Source organism: Rhinopithecus roxellana, chromosome 10 (assembly GCF_007565055.1).
Source record: "Rhinopithecus roxellana isolate Shanxi Qingling chromosome 10, ASM756505v1, whole genome shotgun sequence".
In the NCBI taxonomy this organism is placed as follows: domain Eukaryota; kingdom Metazoa; phylum Chordata; class Mammalia; order Primates; family Cercopithecidae; genus Rhinopithecus; species Rhinopithecus roxellana.
In genome coordinates this window covers 107517479-107543248 of record NC_044558.1, presented here as the reverse complement: position 1 = coordinate 107543248, position 25770 = coordinate 107517479, and the positions used below count along the sequence as shown (strand labels likewise).

General features: G+C 41.1%; 1 long non-coding RNA gene across 1 annotated transcript; it reads right to left on the bottom strand.

Annotated features, from left to right (window-relative positions):
• Window positions 1-959: 959 nt before the first annotated feature.
• Window positions 960-24726, bottom strand: LOC115899888. The gene is made up of 4 exons (XR_004059474.1): window positions 24565-24726; window positions 24348-24478; window positions 21176-21240; window positions 960-1121 (listed from the first exon to the last, which is right to left on the bottom strand). It is a non-coding gene; the product is annotated as an uncharacterized LOC115899888 (long non-coding RNA).
• Window positions 24727-25770: the final 1044 nt, after the last annotated feature.

Here is a 25770-nt window from a genome sequence, read left to right as displayed (position 1 = left end):
ATTAGACGCTAAAGACCCGGAGTCATACTACCTAAGTTTGAACATCAACTCCACGTCTTGCTAGCTGTGCAAGCTTTGATAAGGTGTTTAATTTTTCTGAGGCTCATCTTCATCTGCCAAATGTCAAATAATTTTTAATTTTTATATAGACAGGGTCTCACTATGTTGACAAGGCTGGTCTTGAACTCCTGGACTCAAGCAATCCTGCTGCCTCAGCCTCTGAAAGTGCTGCGATTACAGGTATGAGCCAAATAATAATTGAAGAATTGGTGTGAAGCTCAAATGATGTCATCCACACAAAGACCTTATAATAGTGCCTGGCACTCGTAAGCATTCAAGATAAAAATGCTGATTGGAAGTAAAGGAACCAGATAAAGTAGCAGAAAAGAAACTTTCCATTCTGTGTGCTAGTAGCTCACAGAATGGAAAGCCCAGCACAATAATGAGGCTCAGAAAAGACAAGGACCAGGGCAGCCTTGGGAATCCAAATAGCAAGAAGTAATCTTTTTCGGTCTTTTTGCTTCTCTGCTTGAGATTCAAACTCCTGGAGACAAGCATCTGATTGGTCTGGCTTTGGCTGTGTATTCAGCTCTTATTTGGCTAACAAATTACCTTGGTTCTTGGGGCACCCAGATCGTCTCCAATAGTGCTCCAAGGCAAACTAGAAAAGGTGTCACAAGAAAAAGGAATAAAGTAAAAAACAAACAGCCTAACACCATTGGTTATTTTACATTTGTTATATTATATTTATAGGACAAGATTATGTATTACACATATCACATTGCATAGTATCCTTTATTTTTTATTTGTTTATTTATTTTTGAGACGGAGTCTTGCTCTGTCGTCCAGGCTGGAGTGCAGTGGCGCAATCTTGGCTTACTGCAACCTCCACCTCCTGGGTTCAAGCGATTCTCTTGCCTCAGGCTGGGATTACAGGTGTGTGCCACCAGGCCCAGCTAATTTTTGTATTTTTGTCGAGACTATCCAAAACACTTCTGCTCTTTTACAATTTTAATAGTCGGTTTATTCTCAATCTGAAGCCAGTTTTCATACTTATGACTCCTGAAGTCATTTTTCCTTCTCCTAATGTCATCCCACTGCATTGATCAAGATCTCCTCATCTAGAAAGGAAAGAGAAGAGACCCACAAAAGAATAAAGTCAAATACTTTGGTTCCAAAGGCTGCTGGCTAAAAATTACTCTTTAATTTCACTTTTTTTTTTTGAGATAGGGTCTCTTTCTGTCAACCAGGCCTAGGCTCAAGCAGTTTGCCCTCCTCAGCCTCCCAAGTATCTGGGACCACAGGCACACACCACCACACCTGACCTCAAGTGATCCTCCCGCCTTGACCTCCCAAAGTGTTGGGATTACAGGCGTGAGCCACTATGCCTGCCTGGATCATTTGTATTTTCAAAACTCAGTCCAAAGGAAAACACATGTTCTTGTCTCAGGTTTTTTAAGGCCAAGAAGCCTGTCAATGATAATTATGGAGGGATATTACAAGGCTATTATAGCCCTTGAAGGGTGGGAGACGCAGAGTAAGGGTGAGGCTATTAACCAAAAAATGCCAGTATTAAAGAAAAACATTAGAGGAAAGCATATACAACTGAGGACGCAATTATCAGCCTGTCTTATCCATCCTTCTGTCAATTTTGCAGATTCTAGAACTACAGAATGAAGTAAAAAAGGGAAAGGAGGAATGGATAGGAAAGCATCTTAATGGTCTAACTGGGTCTTTTGTTTAATTTTCAAAAGAGAAACCCTTTTGACCTCAAGCATGGTCAAAAAGATTCCATGTTGCATTTATAGGCAAAAACCTTAGAGAAAGCATTAACTTCACTGTTTATCACTTCTTTCATTCCCACATGTTCAACCACCGATTTATGTCCATTTTTTCTTATAAACATGTTTTTCCTTCACATCCATTCCTATTGTCAGAGTCAGCCTGGAGACCAGTCATCTTGTGGCTGTACTGTCATCACAGTCGTCTCCCATGATCTTATTCTTACTGCATTCTTTTCTGTGAAATCACAGCACGAGTCAGCTTCCTCCAGCATCATTTTGGCCTCACGCCTTTCAAATCACACTTAAGCTCCTGATCCAGATGTGAGAGCAATCTGGCTGAGACATTTGCTGCCCCTTTGTTCATCAGCGCTGACTCGGCTGAGCTGACTGGGGAGGCAGATGTCCCCTTCCTTCCTCACTGCTCTCTGCACACCCCACCCCCCAACCCCCTGGAGCTGCACACATGGAGACACTGGCAAACAAACAGGAAGGGAAGCCATGATCTTGAGCGAAATTATCTAGGGTGAGAGGATAGCTGGGAGCTGGGACTAAGAATTAGGAAACTCTAAGGTTAAAGTGGTGAGGGCTGAGCCTGAAAGGAAGCAGAAAAATAGATGTTAGGAGGAGGGTAGGAAGAAAATCAGAAAAATGTGGTGTTGTGGAAGCCAAGGGAAAAGAGGTCTCAAATAGTAAAGAGGCGTAAGCAAAATGCTGCCTATATACACAATGCAATATTATTTTTTCTTGTTTTATTTTGTTTTTGAGATAGAGTTTTGCTCTTGTTGCCCAGGCTGGAGTGCAGTGGCGCAATCTCGGTTCACTGCAACCTCCACCTCCTGGGTTCAAGTGATTTCTCCTGCCTCAGCCTCCAGAGTATCTGGGATTACAGGCCCCCACCAACATGCCCAGCTAACTATTGTATTTGTAGTAGAGACGGGGTTTCGCCATATTAGCCAGGATGGTCTGGATATAGCCAGAATCACCTCAGGTGATTCACCTGCCTCGGCCTCCCAAAGTGCGGGGACACAGGCGTAAGCCACCATGCCTGGTCACAATATAATATTATTTAGCCTTAAAAAGGAAGGACATTCTGACACATGCTACAACATGAGACAAGCTTGAAGAAATTATGCTAAGTGAAATAAGTCAGTCACAAAAGTGACAAATACTCTATGGTTCCACTTATATAAAGTACCTAGAGTAGGCCAGGTGCAGTGTCTCATGCCTGTAATCCCAGCAGTTTGGGAGGCTGAGGGAGGTGCATCACCTGAGGTCAGGAGTTCGAGAGCAGCCTGGCCAACATGGTGAAACCCTGTCTCTACTGAAAATATAAAAATTAGCCTGGCATGGTGGTGGGCGCCTGTAATCCCAGCTACTCGGGAGGCTGAGGCAGGAGAATCGCCTGAACCCAGGAGGCGGAAGTTTCAGTGAGCCGAGATGGCTCCATTGTACTCCAGCCTGGGCAATAAGAGCAAAACTCCGTCTCAAAAATAAAAAAATAAGGTGACTAGAGTAGTCTAACTCATGGAGACAGAAAGTAGAGGGTGGTTGTCAGAGACTATGAGAAGGTGGTAAACAGGAGTTATTGTGCAATGGGTATAGAGTTTCAGTCTTGCACGATGGAAAGAGCTCTGTGAGCCAGGCACTGTGGTTCCCTAATCCCAGCACTTTGGGAGGGAAAGGTGAAAGGACTGCTTGAGCTCAGGAGTTCGAGATCAACCTGGGCAATAGAGCAAGACCTCATCTCTACTAAATCCTGCCCTCCCCATAAAAAAATCCCCGAAACTGGCCAGGCATGGGGGCATGTGCCTGTAGTCCCAGCTACTTGGGAGGCTGCAGCAGGAGGATGGTTTGATCCCAGGAGCTCAAGGCTGCAGTGAATTACGATCATGCCACTGCACTCCAACCTGCGGGGCAAAGTAACACCCTTTCTCAATAAAAAGAAAGGAAGGAAGGAAGGGAGGGAGGGAGTGAAGGACGGAGGGAGGAGGGAGGGAGGGATGGATGCGGGAGAGAGAGAGGAAGGGAGGGAGGGATGGAGCGGGAGAGAGAAAGAGAGAGAAAGGGGGAGGGAGGGAGGGATGGAGTGAGAGAGAGAGAGAGAGGGAGGGAGGGAGGGGGAGAGAGAGAGAAAGCAAGCAAGCAAGCAAGAAAGAAAGAAGGAAAGAAAGGAAAGAAAGAAACAGAAAGAAAGAAAGAAAGAAAGAAAGAAAAGAGAGAGAGAGAAGAAAGAAAGAAAGAAAGAAAGAAAGAAAGAAAGAAAGAAAGAGAAAGAAAGAAAGAAAGAAAGAAAGAGTTTTATGGATGGTGGTGATCACACAGCAATGTGAAGGCACTTAATGTCATAAACTGTACTCTTAAAAGTAGTTTTACCACAATTTTTAGAAAAAGTAAAGAGAGGTCAACAGATTCAGATGCTGCTGAAAGGTCAGGGATAGGGAGGACTGAAAATAACCCTTGTGTTTAGCATCATAGAGATTGCTGGTGACAAATGTGAGCAGGATCCTGCCTACATTCTGGATGACTTCAATCAATATTCACATGTAAACATTTACGCATATTTTCTGGCTCATAACTGGCTTTCAGTAAAAGTAGGTCATGACAGATTCAGGCTGTCTGTGGTCCACGGCTAACCTCTTCCTCCTGTCGCTGCCTTCACTTGATGCATTTCATTCTCCCTGGCATACTCCTGGCTCCTATGCACATTTCACTATTTTCTCCATAAAGCTGAGCAGGTCTTAAATGTCCTGTTTTCCCTAGTAGGGTGCTGATTCCTCCTTTCTGCTAACCCACCTCTCTCTCTCGCTTCCAAACAGGCACTAAATACTTCCCCCCTCCAAGGCTGTTTCCTAGATTAATTCTATTTGGCTTCAAAAATTCTTACCATTATCTTCATCTCCTTTATCCTAATAATTTTTTTCTCATAAAGATCATTTTTTTTTCTTTTGAGATGGAGTCTTATTCTGTCACCCAGGCTGGAGTGCAATGACACAATCTCGGATCACTGCAACCTCCATCTCCTGGGTTCAAGATATTCTTCTGTCTTAGCCTCCTGAGTAGCTGGGATTACCGGCACCCGCCACCATGCCCAACTTTTTTGTATTTTTAGTAGAGACAAATTTTCACCATATTGGCCAGGCTGGTCTCGAACTCCTGACCTCAGGTGATCCACCCGCCTCGGCCTCCCAAAGTGCTGGGATTACAGGCATGAGCCACCGTGCCCAGTCACAAAGATCTTAAAATAGCATTTATCACTCATTCAGTAATTACTTAAGGAATTTAGCATTCCATAAACATGAATAAAGCCACCACTGCATACCAAGTAGTGTGATAGCTGCTAGAGATACAGTTCTTGCCCTCAAACAGCTCATAGTCCAGTAGGGAAAAATGTATCTTCTGTACCATCTACACAGACATTTTTGTCCTGAGGTTAAATTTAAAAATACAAATGGCAAAGAAAATATATCTCTCTAGAGAAAGATTTACAGCTCTTTTGGGAGACAATATAGCATTACAGTTTCAGTAGAAACTCCTTTTCCTTGCTGATAACTTTAGTATAAACTGGCCAGGCATAGTGGCTCATGCCTGTAATCCCACAACTTTGGGAGGCTGAGGCAGACAGATCACCTAAGGTCAGGAGTTCAAGACCAGCCTGGCCAGCATGGCAAACCCTGTCTCTACTAAAAATACAATAATTAGCCGGGCGTGATGGCGGACGCCTATAATCCCAGTTACTAGGGAGGCTGAGGTAAGAGAATTGCTTGAACCCAGGAGGCGGATGTTGCAGTGAGCTGAGATCATGCCATTATACTCCAGCCTGGGTGACAAGAGCAAAACTCCATCTAAAAAAAAAAAAAAGAAAGAAAAATTTAGTGTAAACTTACTTCTCTGTCCATGTTATATGTCTACAGCATAACTTTTACAACAGAGCTTTTCAGTACTAGTTTCATCAGCTCCCATAGACATAGTCTATGTCCCAGTAAAACTAAATTATGTTCCTATTTCTAAAATGCAACTGATGATTATAAGGCACATCATGAATTAATGAACATTTCAAAGAAAAAATGACACAACCATAGTACATTCAGATGTTGGTTATAAGACATGTACCAATTACACAAATTTGAAAATGTTAAAATGGAAGGGGGGAGCAGAAGGGTAAAGTGTGCATCTTCAGTTAAAATATATATAGTGTTTGTTGCTCTCAGAAAATGCTTTGCATTTCCTGGGCTCCAAACATTTGCGTGTGCTTTTCCTTCCATTTGGAACATCTCTCCTCTCCCTACCTCTACATACAACCTACCCAGTTTCTAAGGATTTCTTCCTCTCATCAAACCTGTCCTGATCCTACCAACCAAATGTGATCTTTTGTTTGTTGGTTGGTTCATCCAACAAATAGGTATTGAATGCCTACTATATGTCAGGCACTGTTCCAGGCATCAAGGATAAAATGGTAGACAAGACAGGCATAGTGTCCTGTCTTCATGAAGTTTCTTACATGGGGAGACATAAAAAGCAAGTGGATCAACAAATAAATGAAATAATTGTAAATTGTAATGAATGCTATGATGAAACAAACAAGGTGCTGAGACAGAGAACTATATAGGGGCGTGTCAGCTGTGGCAGATGGTCAGGAAAGACCTCTACAGGGAAGTAAAGTAAGCTGAGAGCTAAAGGGAGAGGAGGAGTTATATGTGCATGTATGGAGAGAGGCACATCCTAAGCACAGGGAACAACATGTGCAAAAGCCATGAGGTGGGGTTGCGTTTGATGTGTTTGACAAATCCTGCTTTTCATTCCTTGGAACCTCCAGAGTATTTCATATCTTCCTTTGAGGTTAATATTCGTTTGCCTTGATCATAATCCTTATTTTCTTTTTTTTTTTTTTCCCTCTGTTTCCCAGGCTGGAGTGCACCATCTCGGCTCACTGCGAACTCCACCTCCCGGATTCAAGTGATTCTCCTGCCTCATCCTCCTGAGTAGCTGGGACTACAGGCGCTCCCCATCACGCCCAGCTAATTTTTGTATTTTTAGTAGAGACAGGGGTTTCACCATGTTGGTCAGGCTGGTTTTGAACTCCTTACCTCATGATCTGCCCACTTCGGCCTCCTAAAGTGCTGGAATTACAGGCATGAGCCACCATGCCCGGTCATAATCCTTGTTACCTTCTTATCTCTGTTTCCATACCTTACTAATTCATAAGTTCTTGGGGGCAATCACTAAGTCTAATTCATCTATGTTCTCCGTACAACACCTATGACAGCACCTTGCACAAAACAAATGTTCAGCAACTATTTTTTGATTTCTATAATACTGTAAATTGGGACCATATTTACTTAGCCAATTATAGAACATTTTATTGAGCTATATTTTAATAGTATACTTTAAGTTTTTACCAAAGGTTGCTGTCATAGCCATATTAGATTCATTAAAATATTTTCTGTAAAATGTTACTGAAAACCTTGTTGAATACCTTATTCACTATGCCCTATATGAGTTCCTTTCAGAATTCAGTACTAGCAAAAATTTCACTTCTGAACTGGTTTGCTTTTACTCCCTTCTGAACCCAAGATTCGTATAATGGATTGTGCTTCTCCTTGCTGTTCTGGTACTAGGAAACTCAAAGTCAACTGAACTATTTAATTTGAACAATTTAAGCCACATGTTTATCCATATGGTTATAATGGTTGTGTTTTTCTTTTTCCCGGATCCTGACTTTTCTTTTTATAATGACTAATAAAACAGTTTGCCAGGCTCTGTGCCAAGTGATTTACACGAGTTATCTCATTTAATCTTCACAACAATCTTGGGTTCTATAGATGAAAAAAGCTGAGGCTTAGAGTACTTATCAAACAGTTAGTAAATATTGGAGCCTGGATTGAACCCAGGCAGTCTGGCTTCCCCATTATGCTGTATTTTAATATCTTATCATGTGGAGTATTATCTCTTAAAACAATTTCAAGAAAGAGGAGGAGAAATATATGTATGTATGCTTATCAGTACATAAGTATATTTATATAAAATGATTTGAATTGAATTAAAAACAAATTACAGTAGGTGTTGATGACCTATCTCACACATTACATTTGGTGTTTTTGTTTGTTTTGAGTCTTGCTCTGTTGCCCAGGCTGGAATGCAGTGGTGTGATCTCGGCTCGTTGCAACCTCCACCTCCCAGATTCAAGTGATTCTCCTGCCTCAGCCTCCCAAGTAGCTGGGACCACAGGCACATGCCACCACACCCAGCTAATTTTGTGTGTGTGTATTTTTAGTAGAGATGGGGTTTCACCGTGTTGGCCAGGCTGGTCTTGAACTCCTGGCCTCAAGTCACACATTATATTTGGTAGTCATTATGAAACCTACAGAGTCCACTACCCTTTGATTATTTGATGCAAATGAGTAGGACATAAATGATAGAGTATTTTTATGTATTTTTTTTAATTAAAAGAAAATTTTTTCCGGGCGCGGTGGCTCACGCCTGTAATCCCAGTACTTTGGGAGGCCGAGATGGGCAGATCATGAGGTCAGGAGATTGAGACCATCCTGGCTAACACGGTGAAACCCCGTCTCTACTAAAAATACAAAAATTAGCTGGACGTGGTGGCGGGCGCCTATAGTCCCAGCTACATGGGAGGCTGAAGCAGGAGAATGGCGTAAACCCGGAAGGCGGAGCTTGCAGTGAGTGGAGATTGCACCACTGCACTCCAGCCTAGGCAACAGAGCGCCCAGGCTGGAGTGCAGTGGTGCAGTCCTGGCTCACTGCAACCTCTGTCTCTAGGGTTCAAGCGATTCTCCTGCTGCAGCCTCCCAAATAGCTGGGATTATAGATGTGCACCACCACACCCGAATAATTCTTGTATTTTTTTTAGTAGACACAGGGTTTTGAGGCAAGAAAATAGGGTCTGGAGGCAGGGAACATAAGGCCGATTCATACTTCAGCTATGAGAGGAAATGTCCTCTCCATAGAGCATACACCGAGTAAATGTCTTTACTTCATCCTCTTCATTCACATAGGGCGTACCCCAAGTAGAGGGTATTTAAACTCACAAGGACTCTGTAACAGGGCCTCTGAGCCCCTGTGCTCAGGCCTGCTCCCACACTGCAGAATGTACTTTCATTTTCAATAAAACCCTTCATTCCTTCCTTGCTTTGTTTGTGTGTTTTGTCCAATTCTTTGTTCAAGATGCCAAGAACCTGGCCATCTTCTACTGGTAACAGTTTCACCATGTTGGCCAGGCTTGTCTTCGACCTCAAGTGATCTGCCAGCCTCAGCCTCCCAAAGTGCTGGGATTACGGGTGAGAACCACTGTGCCCAGCCCAGCATTTTTAAATGCAGTTTTAATACACAATTAAATCTAAGATGTAAGCAATTTTATTTTAAATTTTCATCAGAATATCAGTCTGGATAAAGAATATCTCAAATTTTCAAGTTCAAATTGTGGCCCAGCACACTGCAGTAAATTTCAGAGAGAGTTCCCAACTGCACTGCAGTGAAATTTCTTAGATAATACTTGCCATGTTTTAATATAAGATTGGCTCCCAAATGGGAATTGGATCATGGGTTCCTGGCTCTTTCAGACACTCAAGTTGAGCTCATCGGGAGATTTTTATATCATTTAACACATAAATAACTCTGCATTCTCTGTCAGCCAAGATTGGTTTTACATTTTTATAGAGACAATTTGTAAAGAAAAAGGAATTACTGGCATTTATTCCCAAGACAAATTCAACCCTTCTCTTTTTCATTTTGAAAGGGATTAATAGAAAAAGCACACATTGACCGCAGCATATTATCAAAATTGTCGGAAATCAAATGAACAAAATTTAGTGCAGTTAAGAGCAACAGAAAAAAATATGCTTTCTAAAGATGAGAAAATGATGGCCTAAGATGGTTGCAAAACCAAAAAGAGGCACAGGGTTCCTAAAGATGTGCATGAACCAACACCACTAAAGGCCTGCACAATTCAGGTGTGTGTTTGTCGAAGCAAAGGTTTGCCATGCAGGAATTGCAAGATGGTTTTGTGCATTGTCGAATTCTACGGTGCTGATGGGATATGGGTAGAGGAAGTAGCTGATTGGCTTTGTCTAATATTCTCCTGCAGGCCACTTTCAACAGTCTGCTGGGTGTTTAGACTCGGTGAGTCTTTCAGAACCTCATTTGTTGTTTTCATCATTCAGCTGACATCTACTGGGTGCCCGCTAACTGCCATCCACTGTGCTGGGCTGGCAGGATTTCAAGGTGAATAAAACAAGGAACTGAGAAAGGAGATGGGGCTGGGCATGGTGGCTTATGCCTGTAATCCCAGCACTTTGGGAGGCTGAGGCTGGAGGATCACTTGAGCCCAGGAGTTCGAGACCAGCCTGGGCAACATAGTGAGACCCTGTCTCTATAGAGTAATAATGAAAGGGGGGAAAAGAAAACCAGAAAAGGAGGTGGTATGATCAGGTTTCAGAAAAATAATCTCATACTGCTCAAACCCCAAGAGCTTGTTTTTTGATTTTGGGGGGTTTTTTGTTTGTTTGTTTTGTTTTGAGACAGGGTCCTGCTCTATTGCCCAGGCTGGAGTGCAGTGCCTCTATCATAGCTCACTGCAGCCTTAAATTTCTGAGCTCAAGTGATCCTCTCACCTCGGCCTCCCAGAGTTCTGAGATTACAAGTGTGAGCCTCCTCACCTGTCCCCAAGAGGCTGTTTGACATGAAAAAGATTCATTAGTTTATACTGGAAAGTTTTAAGAACCTGGATTTTGAACTGAGACTCCATTAGTGATAAACACCCACAATGGAGCATAAGTCACAGATCACAAGACTCTGGGAACATAGACTTAGAGCAAAGAGAACTATATTTGTTTGAAACATGGTACCTTCTCCAAAGATACTTTTATTGATTTCTCTTTAAATTAATCCCACCCCAATAGTCCATATTTACCCTTCAGCTAAGAATCCTGCTTCCTTTGCTTATACTTATTTGCTCACCTACATCTCTGATTCCTTCATATTGGTCTAGAAATTAAAAACACAGAGTTTGGAGTCAAGGAGACCTAGGTTCAAATTTTGGCTCAGTCTCTAGTTATGTGACATTGGGCAAACTGCTTATCCTTTCTGAGGCTTAAATTTCTTATCTAGAAAATTAAGGCAATAATAGTAACTGTCTCACAGGTTGTTACAAAGATTAAATGAGACAATATATATCATACAGCTAGCCCAATTAATTATAGCTAACAGAACTGTATTCTGATAGTATCTGCTCTCATATCTAAGTGGCATACAATGTTTTTGAGGTTGGCTTCCTTCATTTTTTCCAATATTCTGTTTAATTTTGATATGCAATTCATTTTTATTCTAAAAATAATACAATAGCATTATGTTAAATTAGGAAATTAGAGAAAAAGTAGCAATATCTTTTAATTTTGCCATCCTAACACAACCATTAAAAGCATCTTGTCTGGCCAAGCATGGTGGCTCATGCCTGTAATCCCAGCACTTTGGGAGGCTGAGGCAGGTGGATCACCTGAGGTCAGGAGTTCCAGACCAGCCTGGCTAACATGGCGAAACCCCGTCTCTATGAAAAATACAAAAATTAGCCAGGTGTAGTAGCAGGCGCCTATAATTCCAGCTACTCAGGAGGCTGAGGCAGAAGAATCCGCTTGAACTCAGGAGGCGGAGGTTACAGTGAGCCGAGATTGCACCACTGTACTCCAGCCTGGGGAATAAGAGAGAAACTCCATCTCAATTAAAAAAAAAAAAAAAAAACCATCTTGTTATATTTCCTTCCAAGTTTTTGTTGCAAGCAATTCTTTTTCCATAGTTACATATATGTTATATAGATACAGACAGAAATCTTAACTTCATATCTTAAGCATGTTTCCATGTTTCTTCACTGTTCTAGTGCAGATAGCACATGGTAAGTGTTCAATAAATATTTACTTGAATGAGTCAACACAGTACAGTCAAACCTGTATCTCTGAAAATTGCTTATATCAAGAATTTCTTTTTCTTTTTTATTTTTGAGATGGAGTTTCACTTTTGTTGCCCAGGCTGGAGTGCAATGGCGCGATCTTGGCTCACCACAACCTCCATCTCCCTGGTTCAAGAGATTCGCCTACCTCAGCCTCCCGACTGGGTGGGACTAGAGGAATGTGCAACCATGCCCAGCTGATTTGGACCATGCCCGACCAAGAAAATATTTTTATGTAACAAATTTACTTAATAAGATACATTTACAGGCTGGGTGCGGTGACTCACACCTGTAATCCCAACACTTCAGGAGGTCGAGGAGAGTGGAATATTTGAGGTCAGGAGTTTGAGACCAGCCTGACCAACATGGTGAAACCCCATCTCTACTGAAAAAAAAAAAAAAAATTAGCTAGGTGTGGTGGTGGGTGTATGACCAGTTTTCAGAAAAATTGTCTCATACTGCTGAAACTCCAAGAGCCTGTTTTTAGTCTGCGTTTGGTTTTGTTTTTGTTTTGAGATAGGGTCTTGCTCTATTGCCCAGGCTGGAGTACAGTGCCTCCATCATAGCTCACTGCAGCCTTATATTTCTGAGCTCAAGTGATCCTATCACCTCGGCCTCCCAAAGTTCTGAATTATAAGTGTAAGCCTCCTCATCTGGCCCCAAGAGCATGTTTGACATGCTCAGCTACTCAGGAGACTGAGGCAGGAGAATCGCTTGAACTCAAGAGGCGGAGTTTGCAGTGAGCGGAGATCGCGCCATTTCACTCCAGCCTGGGCAACAGAGGGAGACTCAAAAAAAAAAAAGTGGGGGGGCGGTATGGGCAGTTATTACACAGAATAAATAACTATATATTATGATAGTTCAATAGTACTTTCTTGGTAAGAATTAAAATTATATGTGGTACTATGTTTACAGATACCTACTTACGTCGCATGTAGCTAAAATTGAAAAAGCAAAAAGTGCTTCTAAGCTTAGGTATCCCTTGGTTTGATATGCTTTGCTAGAATGTAATGAATGTGAAAGCCAGATTGCTTACTGAGCATCTTGATTCTGGTTCATGGCAGATAGCAGAGGAAGAACTGAAAAAACAAAAACAAAAACAAAAAACCACACTTTTATGTTACATTATCCTAAAAATTCATGAGACAGTGTGGTGGTTTTGTTGTTGCTATTGTTATTTGTTTATTGTTTTGGGAAGAAGATTCAATCTGAAAAGGCTGGAATTTTCCAAAAGCTTGTATTTGCCCTAACACTTCCCATCCTGAAACATCTGACAAGGCTTCTAATTGCATTGCTAGGCACAGGAAGCCACATGTAATGTAAGCCTCATACTTTTTAAATGATCAAGTCAAATTATGACTTGGAATAAAGGAATAATAGGGAATTAGCACCTTTGCCATATAAAATACTCTCTTTTGAATTTACTGACATTTCATCTATTATTCTGAATTAGAACATGCAGTAACTTGCAATCATGCCATTTCTGGTTGGCAAAAAAGTGCCATATCTCAGTTCAGTCATTTTCTAATGCTTATCTGTCATATATGGGTTGAAAATTTTAAAAAGAAATTTTGTGATTCCGTTTTGGAAACCTCAAAGGTTCTGAATTACTTGAAATGGTAGAGAGTTACTTCTTCAAGTAAAAACTCTAATTGCAAACAGAACCTTGAGACTATAGTACACATGCAATGTTTGGCAATGCATCTGGTTTTTCTCCTTTGATGAAGAAAGAAGCTCAACACGTCACTATGTGTCACAGCTTTCTATATCATTTTGCATAGTCTATAAAGTCCCTGCCAATAGTCCTGAAAGACGTTTTACCTATAGCTGCAGAAGTCATCAATTTCTCCAGATCCTGGGCTTTCACTCATTGGTGATTACAGATATTTTTGTCAAGAAATAAAAGCAGAATACATGAATAAGGCAATGTTTTTGTTCAGCATAAGATCCTGAGGTTGCCATTTTGGAAAATGACCAGAAAAAAAAAAAAATTCCATGAGTCCTTTTGGCTAAGCTGCCACTGTGGGAGAGGAGATTGGGAAAAGACAAATATGAACAACTTTTCCATGCCAGAGGATATTCTCCTGACTCTGTTTAAGAGTGATGAAACATGCCGATTTCTCACAAGGTAGAAATCTACAGACTTCCGGATACACTGCAGAATACTTCTAAAGGTTAAACTAGTTTGACCTTAAAATTGGAATGGTGATGTTAACCATTTCCTTGCTGACATATACAACATAGATGATGCAGACTTTGCAAAGATGACCAACTTTGTAGATGTGAGGAAATTATGCAACTGCATTAGTTTGACAGGTCCTAGAGAAATCCAGTGCGTCTGTACTTAAACCTATTCATTTGCGACAACATACTTTTGTTAATCTGGGCTTTCTTACATTTGTTGCTATCAAAATTGATAGACTTATCACAAATGACCAGCATATTACCATGTAAGACTATGCTGTAATTTCTTCTCAAGTCTAGTAATGGCAGCCTTCATGTTGAAATTTGCTTTGGGGGAAGAATTTTAATTTTTTTCTTTTGTATTTGCTCACTGAATTTATTTTAGATTACTCCACTTACATGAATAAACAAGAATGAGAGAAGAAAATTTTTTATAGAATTTTTTTCTCTATGTGAAGAGTCAATTTCAAATACAATAAGATAAAGTATGTGCCAGAATTAGGGGGAATGTTTATGTGTATTTTTGTGAGAAAGTTATTCTTATCTTTGATCAGGTCAAAAGAGGTGAATGACCCTCCCCCACCAATAAACAGGGTTAAGAATTGCTCATTTAAAACATCCACTTTAGGCCGGGGACAATGACTCACACCTATAATCGCAGCACTTTGGGATGCCAAGGCTGGAGTATTGCTTGAGTCCAGGAGTTTGAGACCAGCCTGGGCAACACAGTGAGACCCCATCTCTACAAAAAATACAAAAATTAGCCGGGCTTGATGGCATGCAGCTGTTGTACCAGCTACCTGAGAGGTTAAGAGGATCCCTTGAGCCTGGGAGGTAGAGGCTGCAGTGAACTATTATCATGCCATTGCACTCCAGCCTGGGAGACAGATGGAGACCCTGTCTCAATAAATAAATAGTGACTTTATTTTATAGTGAATAAGCAGAGCCCCTGGAACATAAAACATTTGCCTAAGGTGACACAGCTAGTAAGTTTTAGGACTGGAATTTGAATCCAGTTCTTTTATGCCTAAGGCATAAGAGACATGTACTATATGTACTACTATACACGTAGCCATACATTTCCTCACTGAGGCATCCCGTAGTGACATGAGAAAGTTATTTGGAACCAGACTAAATCAAACCAAACCAAACCAAACCAAAAAAAAACCAACCAAACAAAACAATTATGTGAAAGTGAAGTCTTTTTTTCCAAATGTATGACTATCAGATTTTCTTAACCTTGACTTCCTACCTGTCCAAACCTGTGCCAACTGCCAGCTGCTTGGAAAATCCATCTGCCACCTACCCCATCTTGTTCCTGCTTGTTTTTCTTCTTTAATGACAGATGTCCCAGTTACAAATCCAATCGCAGATTTAAGCATCTGAAATAACCAACACCAGCCTTTTACCTGGGTGTGTCTCTATTCTCAAAACCCAAACTCTGGCTTTTCCTGGTGTGTCACTTTGCCATTGTCTGAACTCTGCATATAATACTTTATACTAGAGTTTGGTGAGTTCTTGGGGCCATATGTTGAAATAGACCCATTCCTCTAAAAAGGTAGAGGAAGCTAATTTAAAGGTTTTTTAATTTTCAAGTATAAAAAGTCATACATTTTCATATTTAATTCAATAAAATATCTTTTCATAGCCTGAATTTTTTTTTAAGTTCAAGAATTTCTCTTTTCTTCTTTCCTTCTTTCCTTCTTTCTTTTTCTTTTCTTTCTTTTTTTTTTTTTTTTTTTTTTTGAGATGGAGTCCCGCTCTTGTTGCCCAGGCTGGAGTGCAATGGTGAAATCTCAGTTCACTGCAACCTCCGCTTCCCCGGTTCAAGGGATTCTCCTGCCTCAGTCTCCCAAATAGCTGGGATTACAGGCATGCACCACCATGTCCAGCTAATTTTTTTTTGTGGTTTTAGTAGAGATGGTGTTTCACCATGGTGGCCAGGCTGGTTTTGAACTCCTGACCTCAGGTGATCCGCCTGCCTCAGCCTCCCAAAGTGCTGGGATTATAGGCGTGAGTCACCGCGCCTGGCCAAGAATTTCTTTTAAATTGCTGATCAAAACAACAAAACAGACTTGATATTTTGACTCTTAGTACTTCCTGTCTGCCATTTTGAAGATGGGGTAGGCTATTTTAATTACGTCTGCTGTTAGTATATGAACAATAAATAACAATATTTGCTATCAATATCAATATGGTGGTGCTGTGATGCTGAGAGCTATATAAGCATGCCTCTGGCCTCCTTACAACCACTCTGTAAAGTAGAAAGTATTATCCCAATCTACAGATGAGAAAATGGAGATCAAAGAAGTTAAGTGACTTGCTAAGTAGGAATACACGGTTATAAGTGACAGAGTCAGATTTGGAACCCAGGAGTAAATATTTTTTAAAAAGTCATATTAAGCCCAGCATGTGGACAAAACCTTTCTTTCCATGAATGAGTATAATTTAAAGGTAGTCTAGGAAAAACAGGTACCTACTGCTGGGAACCCCAATGGCCTTTGTTAGTTTCCAGTCCAATTTCCCCACTGTCAGCGGGAATCCTTTAGTTTGTAGCAGCAGTGGGTGAAATCAAGGTGGGTGGTTTGGGAGGATAAACTAAAATGGAAGTCCCATCTGGGAAGTTAAGTCCCATCCAGGGCAATGGTGCCAGAGGCAGCCATCCTGTATCTGATTTCTCACAAAAATGCACATAAACACCTCCCCACCCCCAATTTTGGTAAACACTTTATCTTAATGCATTAGAAATTGACATCCTTCATATGAAAAAAAAAATCTTAGAAAAAATTTTCTTTCTTCATGTTTGTTTATTCACATAAATGGAGTAATCTGAAATAAATCCAGTGTGTGTAAACACAAAAAAATCGAAACCCTTCACTCAAAGCAGCATGAGCAGACTCCACTTGCATGCAAACACTGTGGCATCCAGCAATGGAGACGGGAAATTAAATGATCTATATGGTAGCTGACTGGGCAGGACCCCAACCATGGGTTGGAGTCCTGGGTGGCACCCCTTCACTCCAGTGAAGTGATGGGTGGCACCCCTTCACTCCAGTGACTTCTAGGCACGTTTTGGGAAAGACTTTGCAGGGAAGTAGGGAAGGTTCACAAAACACAGGTCACAGAGTATTAGGCAGCCAACAAATAGAATAATCATGCAGACTCTATAGCAACAGGAACAAGTATTTATGATAATGATAAATGAAGAACATAATACACATCTACCTGTATACTATTAAAACATATATGAATATGAAATAGAGGCTAAAAAGAAATACTCCAAAATGATACAAGTTACTGTGTTGGGGTTGTAAAGTTAGGGGCAATTTTCTTTCATTTCTAAATTTTGTATGATGTTGTTAATGTATGATTTTAAAAGTGTTTACCAAAAAAAGATAAAAGGAGAAGAGATAAATTAATATTTTATATTATATGAGACAAGTAGAAAGTTCTTAAAAACATAATGACTTTTTCTTCCATTCTTGTCATCTTTTCAAAGTCTACTTAAAGCTTCTTCTCATTCCAATTCATTCTCTGTTTTGAATAAAACTGGTCAGTCCCTCTCAGGCTCAATTCCAGCATAGTTTGAGCCTGTTGTATTTTGCTAGCTTGGTGTCACTTGTGTGAGCCATAGAGACTTGTCTCAGTCTGAGTTGGAAGTACGTGACCTGCAGGAAAAAGCTGAGATATTCAGTTTGCAAAATAGCAAAAGGCATGAATCAGATACAAAAAGAAAGGCAGTGTTTCTCAGGTAAGCAAATAAAAAACCTTGGATGCCAGACTTAGCAAGATTGTTTTAGATAGGAGAAGTTGGAAAACCAATGCTAGGGAAAGAAATAGAACACTTCACATTTAGTGGGTTTACAGTATAAACAAAATTAAATTTAATTCTGGAGACTATTTCAAAATAGAGTTGCTCAGAATTTACAGTCTGTCTCTATTGTGAAATATAGTGTTTAACCTTTCTAATAAAAGTTCAGCACTAATCTTAATCTTGTTATACAAAAATGCTAGACCCAAATTTCATGTGACTCTACAGCCAAAACTATTAATACTTTAAAAACAAGCGGCCGGGTGTGGTGGCTCATGCCTGTAATCCCAGCACTTTGGGAGACCGAGGCAGGTAGATCACCTGAGGTCCATAGTTTGAGACCAGCCTGACCAACATGTTGAAACCTCATTTCTACTAAAAATACAAAATTAGTCAGGCATGGTGGTGCATGCCTGTAATCCCAGCTACTTGAGAGGCTGAGGCAGGAGAATCGCTTGAACCCAGGAGGCGGAGGTTGCAGTGAGCTGAGATCACACCATAGCACTCCAGCCTGGGCAACAAGGACAAGACTCCATCTCAAAAAACCAACCAACCAAACAAACAAACAAAAACAAAAATAAAAAACTAGGGCCCAGGCAGTAACCAGATAACTAATTTAAAATTTTAGTTTTCAAAATATTGCTATGCAGCCAAGAATCATAAGGAATGACATGCCCCATGTACAATTTTGCAAAGGACCAGAGGCTATTTCAAGATATTCTGATTTCTTTTTTTATTATTATCTCTTTATCAAACCACTTATAAAAAGAGAGGCACCTGCCTTTTATAGCTACATATAATAGATTCATTATCTTCTAAAACTGAATTACTGTTAATAAACAATTAACATTTGAAGTAAATATGTCAAAAGCTATAAACCGAACAGAAATAGGTTGACTACCTTGCAAATTCTGCTTAGTGTTAAGATACTTGTTCAAACTACGTATTATGCATTCACTGAGGCCAGGGATTGCCACTTAAGGTACTGCTGCATTCTCTATAGCACTCCATGCTAGATTCCTAATTAGGCACCAGTAAGTGCCCGTTGACTTGTCTCTTAAGCAATATAACCTACTTTGATTTCCTACTCCTACTACTCCTTCTCCCAGCTAGAAGTCCCCCTCTTATCCTGAGCAGCATATTCAAACTTTTATCTTAGGCTCTCAGCTTTTTCTAAGTTATGGCCAGGCCCTCTTCACCCCTGAAAAACACTAAGCCCTTTGAGGACTGGGACATTGCCTGTGTCATGATTCCATTCTTTACAGTGCCTGGTTCATTTTAGACATGAAATATTAATTGTTTGAAGGAATTATTGAAGGAAATGGTAGTTGAAAAGTATATACGAGGCTGGGTGCGGTGGCTCATGCCTATAATCCCAGCACTTTGGGAGGCCAAGCCGGGGGGTGGGGGGGGGGGTGGATCACTTGAGGTCAGGAGTTCGAGACCAGCCTCGCCAACCAACATGGTGAAACCCTGTCTCTACTAAAAATACAAAAATTAGCTGGGCTTGGTGGCGCATGCCTATGGTCTCAGCTACTTGCGAGGCTGAGGCAGGAGAATAGCTTGAACCCAGGAGGTGGAGGTTGCAGACAGCCAAGATCCACCACTTCACTCCAGCCTGGCAACAGATCAAGACTCTCTCAAAAAAAGAAAAAAAAAAAGTGTATATGACAGTTAGATAACTTCTAGTTTCCAATCCTAAAATTAAGTACCTCTGATAAAATAAATTTAGATTTATAGCTGTGTCTTGTATATATAAAGGGTATACGACATCAGGTAATAAGAAGTCTTGGTTCCTTATGCCTGTTTGATCCATCCCCTATACAGAGAATCTTTTCACATCACAGACGACATGTATTTTTTTCGGAGTCTGCTTGTGCTCCTTGACAGTGGCTGATCTTGCTCACTGCAAGCTCGCTCCCATTCAGCATTCCCTCTCACCTCCGAGTAGCTGGACACAGGAACTCGCCCGGCTAGTTTTTTCATTTTTAGTAGAGATGGGGTTTCACCGTGTTAGCCAGGATGGTCTCGATCTCCTGACCTCGTGATCCGCCCGTCTCGGCCTCCCAAAGTGCTGGGATTACAGGCTTGAGCCACCGCGCCCAGCCGACATGTTTTTGTTCACAGTAGCTACTACTGACCCTTCATATTCCGAATGTTAGATAATACTTATGATGAATAATATACTAAGAAATAAACATTGATTTTTTTTTGGCCTAAATGGGGCTGCAAATCTTTGAGCAAAAAATGTTTATTTTTCTGCTTTACTTTTTTCTAAATATTGTAGTGCATCTCCATAGAAGACAGATGACTTCTTTTGAGCATTATAAACTCTGCCTTCCTAGATGCATTTTCATCAAAGTATTTTTTTCCATGACTTTTGCAGTCATGGTGTGCGGGAGTGGAAGGAAGAACACTAATGTTTATTCACTGCCTGTAAAGTGCCAATTATTGGTGGGCACTTTTACATTTGGTGTCGTGTTGAATCCTCATAAAAGGCCCTGTGAAATATGAACATTTTACATATGAAGAAACTGAAGCTCAGGAAGATTAACTATCTTTCTCAATGTCTTACAATTAATAGTGGAGCCAAGATCTAAATCCAGGTTAAGTTCCTTTCACTTTTTTTTTTTTTTTTTTTTAGAGATAGAATCTCATTCTGTTGCCCAGGCTGGAGTGCAGTGACACAATCATAGCTCACTGTAATCTTGAACTCCTATGCTCAAGTGATCCTCCTGCCTCAACGTCCTGAGTAGCTGGGACTATGGGTTCAAGCCACTGCATCAGGCTAATTTTTTTTTTTCTTTTTAGAGACCAGGTCTTGCCATGTTACTCAGGATAGTCTGGAACTTCGGGCCTCAAGCGATCCTATCACCTTGACCTCCCAAAGTGCTGGGATTACAGGCATGAACCACTACACCTGTCCCACTTTGAATTCTATATTCTACTGCATCATGCTAACATTTTTTAGAACATTTATGTGAAATAAAAAAGGCCTGAAATATTTTATTCCATCACGCCTAGCAGATGATAGAAAGTAGTAAAGGAATAAAGCATGATGCACAGAGAGGCACCGACTACCTTATCGGTGGGTTCATTTAAAATGATGTGAATGATCCCAACATGTAAAATAACTTTTTATTTTATTTTATCTTATTTTTTATTTTTTCATTACACACCATGATTCTTCAAAAATCTTTTTAAACAGATTACATTACGAAGTGTTTTTTCTTAACACTATAAGAAAATGATCTTGTAAACAACGCAAGTAGTCTTTGTAAACGTCTTTGCATTTGCAGAAGGTAGCAGCACTTCTGATGCCTTCCAATCAAACTAGAATTTAAGGATGAGTAGTTGTTATGAGCTCTAGAAAACAATTTTAATTGTGATTTATCTAATGACTTTGAGTATCAGGGTGCCCAAAGAAATAGGATATCCTACCTGACGGCAATTTTCTCCCCGACTAGAGGGAAAGCACCTTTAATTGCACAGATCGATAGTTCAGTCTAGGAATATAAAAAAGAGGAAAATTTACATTAAATAAACACATGAGATGGAACAACATCTTGAACTTTTCAGATTATTTCCACATTGAGAAAGTAGAGGGAGAAAGGAACTGACATTTATTGCATATTATAGTCTGCTTTAACAGGATATCCTGGATTTACCAGGTCAACATTTTATATAGAGTTAAGTAGGTTTCAGGCATGGCTCACTCACCGTTGCCCACTGCTACACTCTTGCACTACAGAGATAAAATGTCAAGAAAAATATTTTAGCCGGGCGCGGAGTAGTTCACGCCTGTAATTCCAGACTTTGGGAGGCCGAGGCAGGCGGATCATGAGGTCGGGAGATCGAGACCATCCTGGCCAACATGGTGAAACCCCGTCTCTCCTAAAAATACAAAAATTAGATGGGTGTGGTGGCACGTGCCTGTAATCCCAGCTACTTGGGAGGCTGAGGCAGGAGGATCACTTGAACCCGAGAGGCAGGGGTTGTGGTGAGCCAAGATCATGCCACTGTACTCCAGCTTGGTGACAGAGCGAGACTCCATCTCAGAAAAAGAAAAAAAAAGTATTTTTAAAGTATATTTACAGCTTATATTAACCTCTTCTTTGAGCCTGAGGCCAGAAACCAACTATGGGTTAAGTGATGTGACTTCTATATTAGATATACTTACAGAAAGCCCGCATTTTTAACAGTGTGCTTTGAAAAATTCAGGCTTGTACAGACAGGTCAGATAATACAGTGGTTTCAAATAGCCATCAAACAGCACAGTGTTTTGGATCCCATTCTCTTTCTTTTTTTAACCGTATGGTTAACATGCAATAAACTGCACATCTTTAAAGTGTCCGATTTGATAAGTGTACACCCATAAAACCATCACCGCAATCATTAAAAAAAGAGAACACATTTGTCATGCCTCACAAGTGTCATGCGCTTTGGTAATCCTTCCCTCCTCCACACCCAGGCAACCACTGATCTGCTTTTTGTCACTATAGTTTGTATTTCCTATAGTTTTATAACAATGTAACCATACAGTGTGTGCTCTTTATTTGGTCTGACTTCTTTCACTCAGCATAATTATTTTGAAATTCACTCACGTTGTTGAATGTATCAGTAGTTCATTCCTTTTTGTTGCTGAGTAGTATCCTATAGTATTTGTTTATCCCTTCACTTATCCCTTTTTTTGGTTTGCCCTCCTCTACTTGTCAAAATTTATACTTTCTCTGATTTTCTTTTTCTTTTTTTATTTATTTATATTTATTTATTTATTTATTTATTTATTTATTTATTTATTTATTTTTTGAGACGGAGTCTCGCTTTGTCTCCCATGCTAGAGTGCAGTGGTGTGATCTCGGCTCACTGAAATCTCTGCCTTCCGGGTTCAAGCAATTCTCCTGCCTCAGCCTCCCAAGTAGCTGGGATTACAGGCACCCACCACCATGCCAGGCTAATTTTTGTATTTTTAGTAGAGACAGGGTTTCACCATGTTGGTCAGGCTGGTTTCAAACTCCTGACCTCAAATGATCTGCCCGTCTTAGCCTCCAAAAGTGCTGGGATTACAGGCGTGAGCCACTACGCCCGGCCTTTTCTGATTTTCAGTTTCTGATTATGCCCTTGGCATTTACCCAGGTATAGTGGACACCAGTGGTTTCTGACTATCCTGCATCCCACCCCCTCAACTCCTGTTACTTCTGCTAGAAGCACCCACCAGTCCTTTGGACAACTGCATCTTCCCCATTCCATGTAGTCTGGTGGGATCCTTCTAATTAGCACGACCCAGGCCAGAGTCTTTCCTTGGAATTTTCTAAATGGACCTCCTTCCTCTTGGATTAGGTGTGATGTCAGAGCTGTCGGTGAACTTATAAAGAATGAGGTTGGCACATAGACAGAAGCCCAGATGAGAGACAATCTTCCTGAATCTGATTGGTGATAAAGCCCACTCATCCCTGGCTTTCTGCATTTTAACTAAGTGGGTGCCCCGCATCCACCACCCCAGTTATGGTAAGAGCACCTGTTTTTTGTTTTGGGAGGACCTCTCTTCCCATACTCTCAGCACATGTGATTCAGTGGAGGCAGACTCCACCCGTCTTTGGGGGTGAAGTATATGTCCAGGCCCTAGCCAATCACTCATCTGCCTTGACCACACTGATAGTCAGTGATTTAAGCTGAGCTAGGTAAAGCTAATATTTGTGCTACTAAGGATGTTACTCCCTTTTTCCTGTGGGACTTGAACCTGGAAGCTTAGAGCTATAAATATTACAGACATCTTTTGACCTAATGGGTGGAGAGCCAAAGCCACCAAAAGCAGAACTGAAAGGAGAGAAACCAGGTTCTGATGACATCGGGACAGCTGTTGCCTAAGACGACTGTAAAGTCTGCGCCATCCCTAATCTTTTTTTTTTTTTTTTTTTCTTGAGATAGTCTTGCTCTGTCACCCATGCTGGAGTACAGTGGCATGATCTCAGCTCACTGCAACCTCCACCTCCCGGGTTCAAGCAATTCTCCTGTCTTGGCCTCCCAAGTAGCTGGGACTACTGGCGCATGCCACCACACCCAGCTAATGTTTGTACTTTTAGTAGAGATGGGATTTCACCATATTGGTCAGGCTGGTCTCGAACCCCTGACCTCAGGTGATCCACCCACCTCTGCTTTCCAAAGTGCTGGGAATTACAGGCGTGAGCCACCACACCCGGCCCCTAGTCTTTTCAATCACACAACAAAATCCCCTTTCTGTATCGTTTGAGTTGTTATTCATGTTGCAACAGAAAAACTTGAGATACAATGCGTTACATTCATTATCTCATTTAATCCTCACAATCTAGCAAGTAAACTGTTAACCCAATTTTACATATGGAGAAACTCTCAGTTAAGTAATTTAGCAAAATCTCATGGTAACAAAATTAGGACTCTCATCCAATCCAGGTGATTGCAAAGCCCTATTACTATGCAATGTTGCTTCAGGGCTAGAACCCTGACCTACTTAATTTATGCTTTTCTACTCTTTCTTTCTATTACATGAAGTTTAACACTAACAACATCTGCAGCTTTCTTATTGCTGAAATAAAACTTGTACAAGACTTAATTCTCCCTTTTCCCTGCTTCTTACCTTTTCTGTCTTCTTTCCCCTCTTCCTTGTTTTTTATTTTTCCATTTTTCCAATATCTATATTCCAAATATTTGCTCTAGTCTTCTTCACAGATCATATCAATTCTAGGATGGTCCTGGGAGTCATGTAGGCTTGGGTAAGGCAAAGTTAGTTTACTGAAATTTGCACTTCTGAACTACTAATACTAGAAGACTACAAATCAGTCCTATCAGCTTACCTAAAAGCATATCACTGGGCCAGATTTCAAAGATGACAAACCATCCCTTCCTTCTCCCATTAAAAGGATGAAAAGGGCCGGGCACGGTGGCTCACACCTGTAATCCCAGCACTTTGGGAGGCCAAGGCAGGTGGACCACCTGAGGTCAGGAGTTCGAGACCAGCCTGACCAACATGGAGAAACCCCATCTCCACTAAAAATACAAAATTAGCCAGGCGTGGTGATGCATGCCTGTAATCCCAGCTACTTGAGAGGCTGAGGCAAGAGAATTGCTTAAACCTGGGAGGTGGAGGTTGCGGTGAGCTGAGATTACACCACTGCACTCCAGCCTGGGCAACAAGAGTGAAACTCTGTCTCAAAAAAAATAAAAAATAAAAAAATAAAAAGATGAAAAAAGGCCAGGCAAGGGGGCTCACGCCTGTAATCCCAGCACTTTGGGAGGCCAAGGTGAGCGGATCATTTGAGGTCAGAAATTTGAGACCAGCCTGGCCAACATGGTGAAATCCCGCCTCTACCAAAAATTAGCTGTGCGTGGTGGCAGTTGCCTGTAATCCCAGCTACTTGCGAGGCTAATGCAGGAGAATCACTGGAACCCAGGTGGTGGAGCTTGCAGTGAGCCAAGATCACGCCATTGCTCACCACCCTGGGTGACAGACAGAGACTCCATGTCAAAAAAAAAAAAGAAAAGATGAAAAAAGATAATAATTCCCACAAGCCCCTGGGGAAATGGCCAGTTGCCACCTTCTTCTTAACCTGCTTAAGAAGGGAAAACCTATACTGCCCCAGTTCCCACTTTCCAACTTTTTTTTTTTTTAAGCAAGACATTTGTTAAAGCTTAAAGATGGCTTCATCACGCCTGTAATCCCAGCACTTTGGGAGGCCGAAGCAGGTGGATCACTAGAGGTCAGGAGTTCGAGACCAGCCTGGCCAACATGGTGCAACACCGTCTCTACTAAAATACAAAAATTTGCCAGACGTGGTGGCAGGCACCTGTAGTCCCAGCTACTCTCAAGGCTGAGGCAGGAGAATTGCTTGAACCTGGAAGGTGGAGGTTGCAGTGAGTTGAGATTGTGCCATTGCAGTCCAGCCTGGGCAACAGAGCAAGACTCCATCTCAAAATCTCAAAACAAAACAAAAACAAAAAACGATGGCTTCATGTTGTGCTTCATTTTTTTCAAAAAGCTCAAATAAACTTTAAATGTATTT